The 18,070-nt window shown below is 36.8% G+C and overlaps 1 protein-coding gene and 1 pseudogene across 5 annotated transcripts in view; one reads left to right on the forward strand and one right to left on the reverse strand.

The window, feature by feature from the left end:
- Corin (corin, serine peptidase) overlaps nucleotides 1-18,070 on the reverse strand; it is a 313,304-nt gene that overhangs the window by 145,585 nt on the left and 149,649 nt on the right. The gene's annotated exons all lie outside the window — the stretch shown is intronic.
- On the forward strand, nucleotides 11,220-12,125 carry LOC110350240 (homeobox protein OTX2 pseudogene; annotated as a pseudogene).

Below are 18,070 nucleotides of genomic sequence, written 5' to 3' on the forward strand. Positions count from 1 at the left end.
TTTCTTAGATCCCTGATGGTTAGGAGATCTCCTTGGGTCTAGCTCTGTTCTTTGCATTGAGTCCCCCAGACTTTTTGCTTTTTAAATCTAGGGTTAATTTGTGCTGTAAGAGAGCACATGAACTTAGGGTAGGTACTAAGAGTTGCTTTGTGCTATGAGAGACCATATGACCTTTGGAGGTTTGTGATGGCAAACTAGAAGTCACTGGCAGGAATCAATTGCAACAGAAATAGCACTGAGCACCATAGGGAGGATCAGGTGCCTAACTGTGTCTGACAGAAATTGGCAGGAAATAGCCAATCCTGAAATAGTGTGAATTCTGGCTTTTGGAAATTCACAGAAATTTTGTGCTTTATCCTCTTCTCTTCTGATTCTTGTACAATTGGGAGGGGGAGATCATTGGCTAAGTTGGTCAAAGGGATCTCAGAACAAAAGCCACTTGACAGGTGGACAAGGTTTGGGTACTTTGGAGCTGTTAGAGTGATGTGCCACCACAAAATAAGACTACCACAAGAGGATAGATGGGCCCAGAAGAGGGTAGCAGCCACCAGCCTCAGGACAATGTCTGTGCAATGAAAGCATTCAGCCTTGCAACCTTTGACCCAACCTTGTAACATTTCCCTGTTAGGCTTTTATTTTGGCTGTCAGAGACCCAAGATTCAATATAAAAATGGAATCTTTAATTTCCACCTTCTGGTATGCCTGCCTTTTACATGGATAAAGGTTGGGCCCCAGAACCTGCAACATGTTTGTACAAGTAGCAAAATCTTACTACTTTTTTTTTTTTTTTGATAACTTGAATTACAAAGACGAGGGGCGGGGGGGGGGGGGTACCAGGGATTGAACTTGGGAACTTGGGCTTGTAAGGCAGGCTCCAGAACCACTGAGCTAAATCCCCAGCCCTACAAAAATGATTGTGTGGGACATTCCAGATGAGCAAGACTGCTCACCTAAGAAGTGTATTTTAAAATAAGAACTTCCAAACTGGGCCCAACCAGGGATGTTTATTATGATCCATGTGCTTCTTTTAAAATTCTAAAATAATTTCAGAAAGTTTGGTTTCTTTAAAGGAAAAATTAAAAACTTGAGCAACTAATTGATAAGAAAAACTGAATTTGCCAACCTTTTGGATTAGTTACTATCCCACCTTGAAGGTAAGAAAAGCAGGTTGAAGTATTCTTAAAAGTCAGACAAAGTAGATTTGCTTCTTTTTTAGAGTTTTCTATGACAAGTTCATGCACAGAAAATTCTTGGTCTACTCCATTTGTTAAAGGGCCCCACCAGAAAATCAATAATACAGTTAAGAAACAAAATCCAAATTGAAAGCCACCTATTTAACTAAATTGGTTTCTAAAATACTGTATACCTTTCTAGCACTCCACCAGTTATTGTGCACAAGGTTTTAAATTTTCTCGTCTCATCTGTATACTTCCTTGTAAAATCCTATTATGCTGTGATTTGCTGTGTTGTTGTTGTTATTGTCGTCTCAGTATCCAATTTGAATCTTCCTATTAGTAACCTGAGTGACACCCAGACCCAACTCTCCTCCTGGTCAGGGTCTCCTAGAGCACAGCAATCGTGGTAGGCCCATCATGCAGTACTAGAGTTTCTAGCCACTCTTCAGAGAGAAACCTCAAGCCCACATTAAAGGAAAATATTAAATCCAGTTTAACCAGAAGGGGATGCTTTATCTACCTACATAAACTTTGTAGACATTCACATATTAAAATTTAGTCCACAGCCTCTATAAAGTTAGTTTGAAGACTGGCAACATACTCTAACCTCTCTCTTGGAAGGAAAAAAACTTGCTTTTTTTTCCCTCTGTGTCCAAACTTTGAGATGTAAAATTTCCACCTAAATCTTTTTTTTGGAATTTAGGGTTAGCTAGCTCACTATTGCTTACGGAAGTGGAACAGGTAGAATCTGAAAGGGAGAGTGAAATTGGAAAAAGACAAATGAAAAATCTTAATTAAAGCTATAAGTTCTGCATACTGTTATGTTTATATATGTATGTAAGTTATGCTTGTATATGTGATATTTTTGTAACCTAGGTAATATTGCCAAATTTATAAAGAACTCTCTTCAATTATCTTAAAGTAAAACAGGAAAATAAATGAAATATTTTCTCAGAAAATTAGAAACTAACTTAAAGAACTTTTAATTCATGGAATCTAAGATCATCTTTGGTAAACAAAGCTAGTTTTAAAATGATTGATAAAATAAAAGAATGCCTTCAGCAGTGTCAACATTAATTATAATTCTAGAATACATTTTTAAACCTAGATTTATCAAACAAGCTTATTATCTTCTAGATGTTTAAGATCATAAAACTATGATTCCAACCTAAAAGCAGAATGAAAATTAAAAATTAATTGCTGGATGCATGCCACTCACAGAAGTAAAAGGAAAGAGAAAAACTGTGTTGAACTTTTTAGTTTCTTCTGTGATATTTCTGATACTTTCCTGATTTGTCAACAAAATCATTTAAGATGATGGCTCTTAGCAGTTCAAACAACTATAAAGATCAAGCAAATTATGTGAACATAAGTGAGATAAGCATTTACAAATAAGCTTTTAATAATTTCAAATGTTTTTCAGTAACTTGAAATCTTAAATTAATAGATATTGATCTCATGACTGAATCATTTTTAAAATATGAAAACATTAGTTCATGAACAGAAGTTTAAAGTGTATTTACTTTGACACCTTGTTTTTTATGGTATAGAAATGTGAAATTGATTTGTATCTGTTAATAAACATGAAAAATTGAGGAATCATGTTTTTAAAAATTATTAAACAGTGAATACTAATGTAAGAGTTTACAATGGTCACTGGTTTTCACTAGAAATTAAGATTACTAAGCCTTAAAATATATAAGTAATAAAATTGCCCTCAGAATCATGGAAAATTAGTTCCAGAACTCTAGGTGAAAACCAAAATCCAGACACTTGAGTGCCTTATATTAAATTGCATAATCTTTGCGTATAAACTACAGGCAGCTTCCGGTACAATTAATTTAAATAATGTCTAGGTTACTTATTGTTCCTAATATAGTGCTAATGGTATGTAAATAATTGTTATATTTTATTGTTTAAAGAATAATGAAAAGAAAAAATCTGTATATGTTTACTATAGACACATTTCACAAATAGTGTTGATCCATGGTTTGTTGAATCTGTGAATGTAGAACCCACAGATAGAGAGTGCTAACTGTAAACGTAATTTAAATTACTAGAAATTGTACAGGAAACAACTTTCCAAAGAAAGTAAGATGAATTTGATACGAAAAAATATGAAGAATGGTTTTGTTTTAAAAAAAAAAAAAAAAAAAAAAAAAAGGAAAGTTCATGTTTTTTTTTATTTCAAAGGTCATAAAAATTTCTGAAAATTATATTTGTGGTGGTCCAAACTGGCAGAGATTAAATGGAATTGTTTATGAAGCTTTATTTCAAAATTAGCCTTAGTATTAATAGTATACTAATTAGGAATGCACCGAATTAGCCCGCTACAGACAGGCAGGTCTGCGGACGCCTTAGCAACGTCCTGAGTCATGTGGAATGCGCCGAATCAGCCCGCGGCCGGGCAGCAATCCACTGGACACTGGCGCCTCCTCTGTGCAGCCACCTGGTTCCACACTACAAAAATGCAGAGGACACCGGACCACCAGACCACTGTACTGGTTAAATTGGAGTCATCTTCACCTCCCATCAGGACCCGGACTACCTTCAGGGGAAGGGCAGCTGGAACCTGCAATACAACTCTGCGGAGTTCAACCCTACGGGAGGACAGGGAGCTCAACTTGGGACTTGCAGCCAGAAATCTGCCTGAATCTCATGGGTCTGCGACTAGCTTGCTGAGACTCATTGACTTATATCTGCACACGGCAACCCACGTTGTCTATTGTGACAGCAGAGACATACCCTGAAAGAGGCCCTTCATCTTCATGGTTATTTTTTATTGCCAAAATTAGTTTTATTATTTTGGTATTTTTCTCCTTTCTTTTCTTTTCTTTTGCTCCTCTTATCTTTAGTGTTTTTCCCTACTCTTTGCAAATATTTGGTTTTCTCTCCTTTTTTTCCTTTTCTTTCTTCTTTCTTTTCTCTTTCCTTTCTCTCTCTCTTACACTCACTGTCTTGCTCTCCCACATTGTTCATCTTCCCGTTTTGTCCCTGTTTTGGTCCTCAGTCGGAGTTCTTCTTTATTTTCCTATTATTCTCTTTTTCCTTCTCACCTGTGTCCTCTGACCACACTGCTAATCTTTCTGTATCCTTCTTCCCATTTATCCCTCCCTCCCCAACCCCTTCTAACTCCCCATCCCAAAGGGTAAAGTTGCTATATTGAAGAGTTTATTCACTATATGTTGGGTTGGTCCTCGATCTTGATTTAAGTCACACAGCTAAAGGTGATAGATTAATAACTACCACAAAATGTCATTTTCAAAGATGTACTTGATGCAATGGTGTTGCTGATTGTATCACTTGGGCTAAGCTGTGGGTATTGATCTAGTCAATGAACCTTCCTAGTATAAGGAAAATGAGATAGCCTTAGAGTCATTAGAGACTCAAAACTAAAGACCAGCTATATCTGGAAGACACCTCTGAGAAGCAATCATTCCATAAGGATTCTAATTACAAGCAACAAAGATACTTACAATAAGCAATTTCAAACCATCAACCCAGGAGTTAAACCAAGGACAGTACCAAAAACAAAACTGAGAAGACATTTAAGCAAGGCACAAACTCAGACTTCCACCCCACCGAGGGTAAATCCTGGGGGAAATGAGATGGAAAAGTCCCATAGCCAACCACCTGGATACCATGAACTGATAGCACAGGAAGTAACAAAACAGATAAATGAGGCTCTAGAAAAATTCAAAGCAGAAATAATCTCCCAGATATATGCAGAGATGGTGAGCAGAGTGAAAGACATAATTGGAGGATCTAGAACAGAAACAGATAAAAAATAGATGAGCTCAGAAACATGTTGGAAGCCATGAATACCCAGCATAAGAAAGAAATGGAAACCATGATCACCCAACATAAGAAAGAAATGGAATCCATGAAACAGATTCAAACAGGTATTCAGGAGATCAAAAACTCCATTGAAAGTATCCACAGCAGATTAAGCAAATCTGAAGATAGAATATCAGATATAGAAGACAGGATTGTGGTTAGAGACCATGAAAATAGAGATTTCTTAAAAATAGTAAGGGACCACGAGAAATCAATCCCACAACTGCTAGACGATGCAAAGAAGAATAACATAAGACTGATAGGAGTCCACAAAAAAAAAAAAAGGAGAAAGCACAGTTGACATTAAAAAACTGTTCACAGAAGTAATAGAGGAAAACTTCCCAGATAGAGGTAGAGAATCAGACATACAGATAAGTGAGGCATATAGAACTCCAACTAGCCATGATCAAAAAAAAAAAAATCTACATCTAGACATATAATAGTCAAGATCCCAGAAACCCAACAGAAGAACAAAATCCTACAAGCAGTTAGAGAAAAGAAACAAATCACCTACAAAGGAAAACCCATCAGAATCACAGCACACTTCTCAACACAAAGCCTCAAATCAAGGAGAGCCTGGAGTCAAGTATTTCAAGCCCTAAAAGAAAATAACTTCCAACCTAGACTGTTGTATTCTGCAAAATTATCTTTCAAAATTGATGGGGAAATTAAATACTTCCACAACAAAGAACACCTGAGAAATTTCATGAACACCAAACCAGCACTACAAGCAATTCTAAACAATATCCTAGAAAAAAGCAATGACGGTCACAACTCCATGAGGCCCAACAGAGGGAAGCCACCAGGCAAGGTAAGACACTAAAGGGAAAGGGGGAAAAAAATAAGAAATAGGAAATTCTAGAACTGAACCAAGCTATTGAACAAATGGATTTAATAGATGTTTACAGAGTGTTCCACCCCACAAAATCGGAATACACATTCTTTTTGGCTGCACACAGGTCATTCTCCAGAATAGATCACATGCTAGCTCATAGGACATATCTAAGTAAATGTAAAAGAATTGAAGTTACCCCCTGTATATTATCAGACCATAGTGCAACAAAATTGGAGATCAATAACATAAGAAATTGCAAAACCCCAACAATCACATGGAAACTGAATAACACCCTTTTGAACAACCAATGGGTCACAGAAGTAATTAAAGAAGAAAATAAACAGTTTCTACAAGTAAATGAAAATGCCAGTACAACATACAGGAATCTATGGGACACAATGAAAGCAGTTCTATGAGGGAAATTCATAGCAGTGAATCCCCATATTAGGAAAACAGAGAAAACTCAGATAAATAACCTAATGCAGAACCTCAAGCTTCTAGGAAAAGAAGAGCATAACGAATCCAAAGCTCATACAAGAGAGGAAATTATAAAGATTAGGGTAGAAATCAATGGAATGGAGACTAAGAGAACAATACAAAAAAATCAATGAATCAAAGAGTTGGTTTTTTGAAAGAATAAATAAAATCGATAAACCTTTAGCCAACCTCATCAAAAAAAGGAAAGAAAAGGCACAAATACATGGAATTAAGAATGAAAAAGGTGAAGCCACAACAGACCCAACAGAAATCCAGAGGATCATCAATACCTACTTTGAGAACCTCTACTCCAATAAAATGGAAAACACAGAAGAAATGGGCGGATTCCTAGATACATATAAATTGCCAAAGTTAAATGAAGAGGATATAGAAATTCTAAACACCCCAATTACAATGAGTGGAATTGAAAATGTAATAAAAAATTTACCCACAAAGAAAAGCCAGGTCCAGATGGCTTCACTGCTGAATTTTACAAGACATTTAAAGAAGAACTAATGCTATTACTCTTTAAACTCATTAAGGAAATTGAAAGGGAAGCAATACTTCCAAATTCATTCCTGGAAGCAAGTGTTACTTTGATTCCAAAACCAGGGAAAGACCCAACTCAAAAAGAGAACTACAGGCCAATCTCCCTAATGAACATAGATGCAAAAATCCTCAACAAGATACTGGCAAACAGAATACAGAGGGTCATCAAGAAGATCATACACCCTGACCAAGTCACATTTATCCCAGGGATGCAAGGATGGTTCAACATTCATAAATCAATAAATGTAATACACCATATTAACAGAGTCAAGGACCAAAACCATATGATCATCTCAATAGATGCAGAAAAAGCATTCAACAAAATCCAGCACCCATTCATGATAAAAACCCTACAGAAAACTGGAATAGAAGGCCTTCATCTTAACCTGATTAAGGCTATCTATGAAAAACCAACAGACAACATCATACTAAATGGTCAAAAACTGAAAACTTTCATGCTAAAATCAGGAACAAGACAAGGATGTCCACTATCACCATTCCTGTGCAATATAGTTCTGGAAACAATAGCCATAGCAATTAGACAAGAGAAAGAAATAAAAGGAATAAAGATAGGAAAGGAAGAAGTTAAACTGTCATTATTTGCTGACAATATGATATTTTACATAGAAGACCCAAAAAACTCCGCCAAAAGACTTCTAGACTTAATTGACAGATTCAGTAGAATAGCTGGATACAAGGTCAACACTCAAAAAACAATAGCCTTCTTGTACACAAATAACAGACTCACTGAGAGAGAAATGAGGGAAACAATCCGTTTTACACTAGCATCCAAAAAAATGAAATATCTAGGAATCAATCTAACAAAGGAAGCAAAAGACCTCTACACTGAAAACTATAGCACTCTGAAAAGAGATCAAAGAGGATACAAGAAAGTGGAAAGACATCCCTTGCTCCTGGGTAGAAAAAACCAATATAGTGAAAATGGCCATACTTCCAAAACTAATACATAGACTCAATGCAATGCCAATTGAAATTCCAACAATATACTTCACAGAACTAGAAAAAACAATCCAAAAATTCATTTGGAACCATAAGAGACCTGGAATAGCTAAAGCAGTTCTAAGCAACAGAGGCATGGCTGCGGGTATCACAATCCCCAACTTGAAACTATACTACAAAGCTACTGTGATAAAATCAGCATGGTACTGGCAAAGGAACAGACCTGAGGATCACTGCAATAGATTAGAAGATGCAGAAACAACTCTAGACATGCTCAGTCACCTCATCTTTGACAAAGGAGCCAACCATCATCATTGGAGGAAAGATAGCCTATTTAATAAATGCTGTTGGAAAAACTGGATTTCAACCTGCCAAAGATTGAAACTAGACCCATACCTATCACCATGCACTAAACTAAGATTGAAGTGGATTAAAGATATAAACATTAAGACAGAAACACTAAACTTGCTGGAAGATAAGTTAGGTAGAACTCTTGAAGACACCGGCATAGGAAAAGACTTCATGAACAAAACCTCAGCAGCACAGGAACTAGCAGAAAGAATCAACAACTGGGATCTCATCTTATTAAAAAGCTTATGCACTGCAAAAGAAACCACCAACAAAGCTAACAGATATGATTTTAGCAGCTGTAGCTCAGACAAGGGACTACTATCTAGAATATATAAAGAATTAAAAAAATCAGACTCCCCAAATTCAAAAACCCAATTCAAAAATGGGCATCTGAAATGAACAGACATTTCTCAGACAAGGAAGTAAAAGCAGCAAACAAATATATAAAAAAATGTTCAACATCACTCGTCATTCAAGAGATGCAGATGAAAACAACACTGAGATTCCACCTCACCCAAAAAGAATGGCTGCTATCAAGAAATCAACAAATAACAAATGCTGGCAGGGTTGTGGGGAGAAAGGAACCCTTCTCCATTGTTGGTGGGAGTGCAGACTGGTGCAACCACTGTGAAAGTCAGTATGGAGATACCTCAAAGAACTAGGACTAGAGGTCCCATTTGACCCAGCTATTCCCCAGCTGGGTATCTTCCCAAAAGAATTAAAAGAATCATACCACAGTGATATATGTGCACCCATGTTCATAGCGGCACAGTTTGTAATAGCTAAAGCTTGGAAACAGCCCAAGTGCCCATCAACTGGAAACTGGATAAAGAAAATGTGGTTTTTTTAATAAAATGGAGTACTACTCAGCCATAAAGAATGAAAAACTAGAGTCATTTATAGCTAAATGGATGCATATTGAGGCCATACTCTTAAGTGAAATAAATAGGACACACATGTAAATACCAAATAGTTTCACTAGTGTGAGAAACTGATAGTGTAAACAAGGGTTAAAATGATTATAATGAATAATTGATAATTTGAAATAGGAAAAAAGATCCAAAGATGAAGGAGTGAAGGGAGGGGAAGGAGAAAGGACAAGAGGGAAAGGAAAAACTATGAGAAAAGAAAAAAAATGGAACTGAAATCTATGTAAATAGGGAAGGGCAGAGCAGGTAAAGGGTGCACAGGTAATGGGGAAAAAAAAATAAGAACCAAGATATATCATGTACAGGTACAAACACCCAATGATAAATTTAAATGAACTGTATACCTAAAATGTACCAATAAAAGAACTAAAAAAAAAATAGTATACTAATTAAAAGATTTTGGTCTTCTCTGCTAAAATAAAAGTATTCTTGGAGTGTTAGTCGAAAATGTTAATTCATTTTTTTTCTTTTAAGTAATTGGCCTAGGATACAAAGATTTTGTTTTATCAAGATACTTTTGATTGGTTAAAAATTGATTTTAAAAACTGAATCTTCTGAACATTAAAAGAATTTTTTGCTCACAGCTATGACAACTTCTGTACAATATTTGGCTTTTTTTTTTTCTGTGCTGGGGAATCAAACACAGGATTTTGTACAAGTTAGGCAAGTGCTCTACCACAACTGGGCTACATGAGCTACATCTGCAGCCCCTGTATTTGCCTTTGAACAAGACTCTATTTAACCAAGTGTTTCAAATACATCTTAAAATAAAATTTTAGATTAAGTCTTTTTTATCTCAAATTTACTTTGAGATTATTCAGTGGGGAGTTCTAAGGCACTGAAGGATGTATTTATCAAGGGAAAAGACATATTAAATAGGGGTAGGAGCTCAAGCTCAGTAATAGAATGCACACTAAACATGCCCAAGGCTCAGGGTTTAATCTCAAGGATGCCTTTCTCCAAAATAAGACTTATCTGATGTGCTAAATTATATGGAAAGCACAAATTCAATGATACTAAGCCTTCTTTGTGTTATATTTACAGGTACATTATAGACATACCTGTCCCCAAAATTGCAAGAGAACCCCAGCAATCTGTTATCAGCCTTAATTCTCATTATTATGTTAAAATGTAGTAAGTCATAGAAATAATCAAATTTTTCTGTGTCGCATCATTAACCATGATCAATTTAGATTTTGTTATCCACAGTCAGTGGCTCTATTTTTATGCTTTTCTGAAAGTTGAGAGGGTTTTTTTTCCCTTGGTTGGTTGGTTTTGTTTTGTTTCATTTTCAAGCAACAATAATTCTTCTATGTATATCTTCAAGGAGATTTATGGAAAGCATTTTGACAAGTGCAGATTTATGATAATCTTAAAATCATACTCTAGGACTGAGTTAAGTATTCCAGAACTCCAATGAAGAAACCAATGGAATCACGAAATTGCTAAATAAGATCAAGCAGAAAAATAACTAATTACGTGAGACTGAATGAACTGACAAAGATTTATGAGTTTTTTTAATGGTTTCCTTATTTTGAATTTTTATTGTCTCTTAACATTCTGTTTTCCAGCTTTAAGAAAATATTTTTTCCTTTGAACAATCTGTAACTTACAACGGTTTTACTAAGCATACTCTGTGAACATAAATTGAAGTATTTACTTTTTTCCCTACCTGATTTCACCCTCCAGAATTTCTAAACTATTCATGAATATTCTTATTTACATATATTCAATAGGAACATTCTCTTTCTACAACAGGATACAATTGGAAATGCAGATTATATTACCAAGGCTTTGACCAGGATCTCATATATATAGGATGAAGCCCTAGCTACTGCAGGTAAAATCTAAAGCCTACTTTAGTTTGGCTTTTTGTTGTTGAGTTTTTAAAAGTCTAATTTGAGATTCTTTATCAAAAGTTACAGCACTCTCTTTAGTTAGTGGTGGAAGGTGGGGAAGCTGCTGCCTGCGAAGCAGTAAACCAGCACCTCTGTTTATTTGTTTGCTTTGCCCCTAGTTCCACCAGTCTAAAACCACCCACCAAGGACCTTGAACCTGTCCACCCCAGGTGAATTCAGACCTTCTGAGTGGGCCCCCCCCCCGCAATTTGGGCCGACTTTGTACCTCCAAACAACCTTAGCATGATGTCCTATCTTATGCAACCACCTTATGCAGTCAGTGAGCTGAGTCTGATCACTTTGGGCATGGACTTGCTGCATCCCCCCATGGACTACCTGGCCAGCCCCTGAAAACAGCGGCAGGAGAGGATGACCTTCAACCAGGCTCAGCTAAATGTGCTAGAAGCTCTGTTTGCCAAGACCTGGTACTCAGACATCTTCATGTGCGAGGAGGTGGCACTGAAAATCAACTTGCCTGAGTCCAGGGTGCAGGTGTGGTTTAAGAATCAAAGAGCTAAGTGTTGCCAACACCAGGAGCAACAGCAGAATGGAGGTAAAAACAAAGTGAGACCCCCCCAAAAAAGAAGACTTCTCTAGCCCGGGAAGTGAGTTCACAGAGTGGAACAAGTGGCCAGTTCACTCCCTCCTCTAGCACCTCAGTCCAGACCATTGCCAGAAGCAATGCTCCTGTGCCTATCTGGAGCCCAGCCTCCATCTACCCACTGTCAGATCCCTTGTCCACCTCCTCCTCCTGCATGCAGAGGTCCTATCCCATGACCTACACTCAGGCTTCAGGTTATAATCAAGGATATGCTGGCTCAACTTCCTACTTTGGGGGCATGGACTGTGGATCTTACTTAACCCCTGTGCACCACAAGCTTCCTGGACCAGGGGCCACACTCAGGCCATGGGTACCAATGCAGTCACCAGCCATCTCAATCAGTCCCCAGCTTCTCTTTCCACCCAGGAATATGGAGCTTCAAGCTTGGGTTTTAACTCCACTACTGATTGCTTGCATTATAAGGACCAAACTGCCTCCTAGAAGCTTAACTTCAATGCTGACTGCTTAGATTATAAAGACCAGACATCCTTGTGGAAATTCCAGGCTTTGTGAAGATCTGTAGAACCTCTTTTTGTGGGTGATTTTTAAATATGCTGGACTGAACATTCCAGTTTTAGCCAAACATTGGTTAAAAGCTTTAGATGGGATGATGCTCGGACTCCTTCGATCAAAGTTCTGGGAGGCATAGAAGGAAAAATAAAAGGTTTGAGGGGCCTATGAACCAGCAGCCTGAAATGGACAAACCAGTCTACTTAAGATCCTGTCATAGTTTTAGATCATTGGTTTTCCTGATTTGTAAAGTGATCTATCCAATGCATTCTAGCTATGTGCAACTAAACACACCAAAAATAAAAATCAAAACAAAGTTGTGAGGGAAGGTCATAGCCTTCATAAGTAGAGGTGATCCAATGTTTTAACCAATCCTTGGTTGAATCTTAGGAAGGAACATTGTCTCGATCTTATTCATGTTTCATGACCAACTGGTAGTTGGCACTAAAAAACTTTTCAGGGCTGTATGAACTGTGTGACTAATTGTTCTAGATGCACTACTTTATTTAAAAAATAATGTTCATGATTATTCAGTATGTAGTTTAAGAGATAATCAGTGTGTGTCTTACATAAATGGTATATCTGTGGTTTTTAATCTGTGCTAGACTTCAAAACTGTGATCTGCTATTATTGTATGCAACCTTGCACCCCACCTCTGAAGGGGCCCTTCTGTGATTAAATAGGTTATAATTATAAGCAAAATTCAGAGCAACTGAGTACAGATCTAAAAAGATTACCTTTGGCTGGAGATGAGCTACGCTGAAGCTTCACGACAAAATGTCTCTGGACAAGGAGAGCAAGAGAAGAGAGACAAAAGGACACTAATTCATCTGTAATTTGGTGTTGATAAGCCTAGCAGTAAAGAGACACTGGTCAATTGCTCTAACCCTAATCAATTTTTAAACAGAGATCATTGTTTTTATGCTTGCAGATGTTAACTGGAAAATTATATATATGCATAAACTTTTTCTTCTTGGATTTTGGCAGATAGAAAAAAAAAGTTACAGCACAGCAAACTTTAAAAAGAGCTTATATGGTCAATCACTACTCAGTGCATTTCTGTAAATAAATTAGGTCAATTTCAATGAAACAAATATGTTCTGTAAATACATTATTCTTGGTAGAAATGAGGGTGATTGTAGAGAGAAAAATGACATTTCAGAAGAAAAAAATATGGTACATCTATAATTAGGTCAAAGCCCTGTTCATCATTTTGAGGTGTTATTACCTACTTATAATCTAGACTGAATTTTGCTAGGTTCCCCCATTCCAATTTTCTCTCATGGAATTGCTAAGAGTAAAAATTTCTCTGTTCCTGAAGCTGGAGCTAAACAACTAGGTGTAACTCTTATGCCTAATGTGTAAGTAACAGAAAGAATTCACCAAAATGCTGACTGGTATAACCAGAGACATTCAAACTGCAAACCAGGAGGAGAAATTGATAGTTTCATTCAATGGACAGCTTTTCCTAATACATCAGAACAAGACTGCCATCATAATGAGACTCTTACCCCTCTTGATTTGTTTTTGTTTGTACATACCTCTTTCACTTGACAGAATAATGCTGTAATTAGAATTTTACAATCAGTAGTTTCTGTAGGTAACTTGATAGAGTGTTAGATTTGTCATATCAAACTTGAATCTTTTAAAGACCTAAGAGATACTCTGATCCACCTGCTGGCTAACTTAGTAACCGCTAATGCAACTGTTCATATTTTACTTGTAGTCCCTTTCTAGAGTTTATATTTCTAGATCCTTTTGTTCCTGCTCCCTGTTTCAACTTAACAGTCATGGGATATTAGAGAATGGAACTGCTGCCAATTAGCTGAAGAGGGAGGGGTCTGTATAGTTGCTAACAATTCTTGTTGCACGTTGGGTATAACAGAGACTCAGTGGCAAAAAATTAACAAATAGGCTCCTTGGTTGAAATGAACAGACTCCTCATCTAGCTCATTCTCTGATCTATGCAATTTTGGTTGTCTTGGTTCATAAGGACCCTGGCTAAAGATTATACTCCAAACACTTGATGTTAATATATATATATATATATATTTATTTTATGGTACTGAGGATTAAACTCAAAGCCTTTGCACTGAGCTACATCTCTAGCTTTTTAAAAATTTTATTTTTGAGATAGGATCTTACTAATTTTCTAAGTAGCCACCATTAGGTTCAAACTTGCGATCCTCCTGCTTCAGCCTCACAGCATCCTGGGATTATAGGTGTGCACCATCATACCCATCTTGGTGTGCCATAGCTTATTGAAATTTTCAAATGTTTGCAACCAGTCATGCATCAAACAAAGAATGGTCTCTATTTGGCTAAAATGACAAAAAAAAAAAAACCAAAGAAATGAATGATATGAGGATACCATAATCTCTGAATGACTTGCTGAAACTAGAAACCCAAGATGACAACAACTGAGAGTAGCACTAATTTCCTAAGTTTGGGTCATGATCTCAAGAGTGTGATCAAAAGGGAGAAATCATTAAATAAAAATTATGAGAAATTAGCCCACACCAAAATTAAAAATGGAGCTAGTCTTATTAAGTGCTATGTCATCAAACAGTTTTTAAAGTCAGATTTCAAACAGAAATCTTAAAAACAGGAGGTACTAGTCTGCTTGAGTCAGTGTAAAGTCCTCTCTGCTTTAACTCTTCCAAAAAAGTAACCAAATGTAAACCAATCAGTTTTCCCCCTATTTTTCTGTTTCCTTTCTCCCACCTTATAAAACCCACTGTCCTGCTATTACACAGTAGGCCCTCTTTCTGTTTTGTAGAATGGAGGCTGCCTCAACTCACAAATTGCAAATAAAAGCCAAATAGACTATAACTACATTTGTTGTAATTTTGTCTTTTGACAGAGTGAATGCATTTCTTTAAACTGAGTTCTGAGAAAACAAAGTAAAAATAATTCTCTTTCACTTAACTCTAGTACTGTAATTTGTTTATGTAAACAAGACTATTAAATCATATGAAATAGTTTTGTTTTCCATCAGAAAAATAATATGTTATGTGTTTATTATAATGTTCAAATGTTAGTCCTCTGGCTGTTGATTTTCACAGTTAAGCAAGACATTTTTCAGTCTTCATATTATATCCTTTAAAATCTGTAAAAATCCTCAATTCAAAAAGCTATACTTAGCAGGGAGTCTTCTGAAATGTCAAAGGGAGTAAACTGGAAACACCTTAATACCCCAAAAGAATAATATTTCATAAAATCCTATGGAGTAAAAAGACAGATCCCATGGGGCCACTTGCTGAATACGTAAGGCAATTTCAGAAAATTTTAACTCTTTCAAACTCTCTGCATACTATCTGGTGGGCAGGAGTAAATTGTCAAATGCTCCCCAAGACTTTTTGAGAGTCAAATTTTCATCTCAAACATTCTGTGGTTTCCATTTGAATTAGATGTGGTAGGACAGGGTTCTAAAGGACAGATGTGCATTCTTGGTAGGAGTTATGTGGTCTTGCATTTTTCTTGGTGTCAAGTCTCCAGTCGAATCAACTGGCATTGCTTTGCTTCATAAAAATAGCATCACTGTGCTGTGAGTACCAGAAAAGAATAAAAGGACAGTACATTCATGTCTGCATCTGTATTTGACTTCCAAAATGAGAGACTTCAAGAAATAAAAATATTTTGAGGCTCTTTTATTTTTATCACTACTATTCTCTACCAGCAGACCTGTACAGTGGATGTTTTCTTCAATTAGAATTCTTCCAGGAGAAAGACTTATTTGCAGTACAAACTCTCAGCCTAGATTAAGCCATGCATTTTTGACATCTTGTCCAAGATGACTGAGAGTAAACCTCCAAATTTTTCCTCACCAGGTCAATATCAGCATTTATAAAACAACCACTTGTTTTGTCCTGTGTTGAGATTTATTCAAACTGCCTATCATAAAAAAGAAAAATAGGAACATTACCATGAAAAAGAAGAGATAATCTGTTTGGGGCATGTGACTATTGCTTATCTAATCACAAATTATAAGGTTAATGAATGGCATTTGCTTTAGATATATATAATCATATGTTATATAAAGATATATTATACATCAAACTATCCCTACATAACATACTTTTTGTATGAAGTAAGCCCTCCTTTTCTTTTGTGAACCTAATACTATAAGTCTAACTATAGCTTCATAGCTGCTAGTTAAGTGGAATAATTTTTAAATAAAAATTTGTACCCAGAGTCACATTTGGGTGCTAATTTTGAATGTTATTCTAAATGTATGCAGAAATTATCTTTTCTTCTTTCAAAATATGTGTGCTGTATTTTATAACAGTAATGTCTTAGGTCTTTGAACTCTTAACAGACCCAGATTCAAATAGGTTCAAATCACAACTCTAGCAAGTCCTATTTCTACCATTTTGAGCAAATAACTTAACCTCACTAAGTCAATTTTCTCAGTCAGTTCTCGATGCTATAACAGTGTGCCACCCACTGGGTGTTTATATTAGTCAGTCTTCCCATTGCTGAGATAAAATACCTGACACCTGCAAATTAAAGGAGGAGGAATGATTGCCAAAAGGGAATAATAGAAAGGAATTGGACCCAAGCAAGACAAACATTAAAACCTATAGCTCCAGGCCAGGGGATGTAGCTCAGCAGCACTTCACCTGCCTGGCAAGTGCAAGGTCCTGAGTAAAATTCTCAGTACTAAAAAAAAAAACAAAAATAAAAACCCTATAGCTCCATGTCCAACACCTAGGGACTGTGGAGGCAAGATGTAAACTCCAAAGGACTTGGAAAGCCCTGCCCCTATGATCTTGCTGGTTGGAGCCCACACGGCCTCTCTCTTGGGCTGGCTCTGCTCATGCCTACAGCTTCCCTCAGAAGACATTACTGGCATCTTCAACTCCTGGGGTCTCCCTTGCAGCTTCAGCTTCACTCTTACAGGTTCATGCATCTGGGCTCCTGGCAGAGACTGTGACCCTGTCGAGTCACATTGGCTTCTTGGGCCCTCTGAAATCTGGGTGGAAGGCTCTGCAACCCTATTAACTCTTGCTTCCTGCATGTGTATAAATTTAGTAACACATAGATAACACCAAAGTCTGAGACCAGCTGGATCTGTAGATGGATATCCTGTGACCATGATTGCCATGGCCTCTGAAAGCCTGGATGGCTAAATTCAGAGATACACTTCTTTGGGCAGCTCTGAGCGAGCAGAGTAGCCCGTGGCTCTCTACTAAAGCAAAATTTTTCAAAAGTTTGCCCTTTTACACCTTTAAGCCTGGATAATTTCTGAGATATCCTCAAGGCAACTTTCCTATTGTCCTGATACAAAGTACTTGGCTTCTTTTTAATCGTGCTAATCATTTTAGCAATGCCACTCTTCTAGGTTTCAACTTTATGAGTGCTTCCTTTACAGCCAAGCTGCAAATTTTCACATATTTTGGTTCTAATCTTTATGCCTGATTCTTACTGTAGATCTGGCTAAAAGCAGTCAGCAGTACCTATGCCATACCCTCAATACTGGCCTACCTTGGAAATTCCTTGGCTAGTTCAGACTCATACAAAGTCTTTCGCACATGAAAAAAATGAAGACAAGCTCTTTGTCAGAATGTAACATCCATGGCCTCTAATCTAATTCCAAGTAGAGTCCTCAATCCCTTCTGAATCCTAACAAGCCTAAGCTTTCTAACATTTAGCTATCCCTTCTTTTTTTTTTCTTTAAATGTATTATATTCTTTTATTGGTACATTGTAGGTATACAACATAATTACATTTCTCATTGGGAATCGTACCTTTACATAATGCATCTTGGTTCTTATTTTTTCCCCATTCTTAGCCCTCCCTTCACGCACTCCACCCTTCCCTATTTACAAAGACTTTATTTCCATTTTTTCCATTTCTCATCATTTTTCCTTTCCCTTCTTTCCTTTCCCCTGCCCCTCCCACTACCCCACCCCTTTGCACCTTTTCTTCCTATTTTACATTATCAT

This window comes from Heterocephalus glaber, unplaced genomic scaffold (assembly GCF_053883595.1).
Source record: "Heterocephalus glaber isolate CG9 unplaced genomic scaffold, H.glaber_assembly_v1.0 deba00001509, whole genome shotgun sequence".
Lineage (NCBI taxonomy): Eukaryota > Metazoa > Chordata > Mammalia > Rodentia > Bathyergidae > Heterocephalus > Heterocephalus glaber.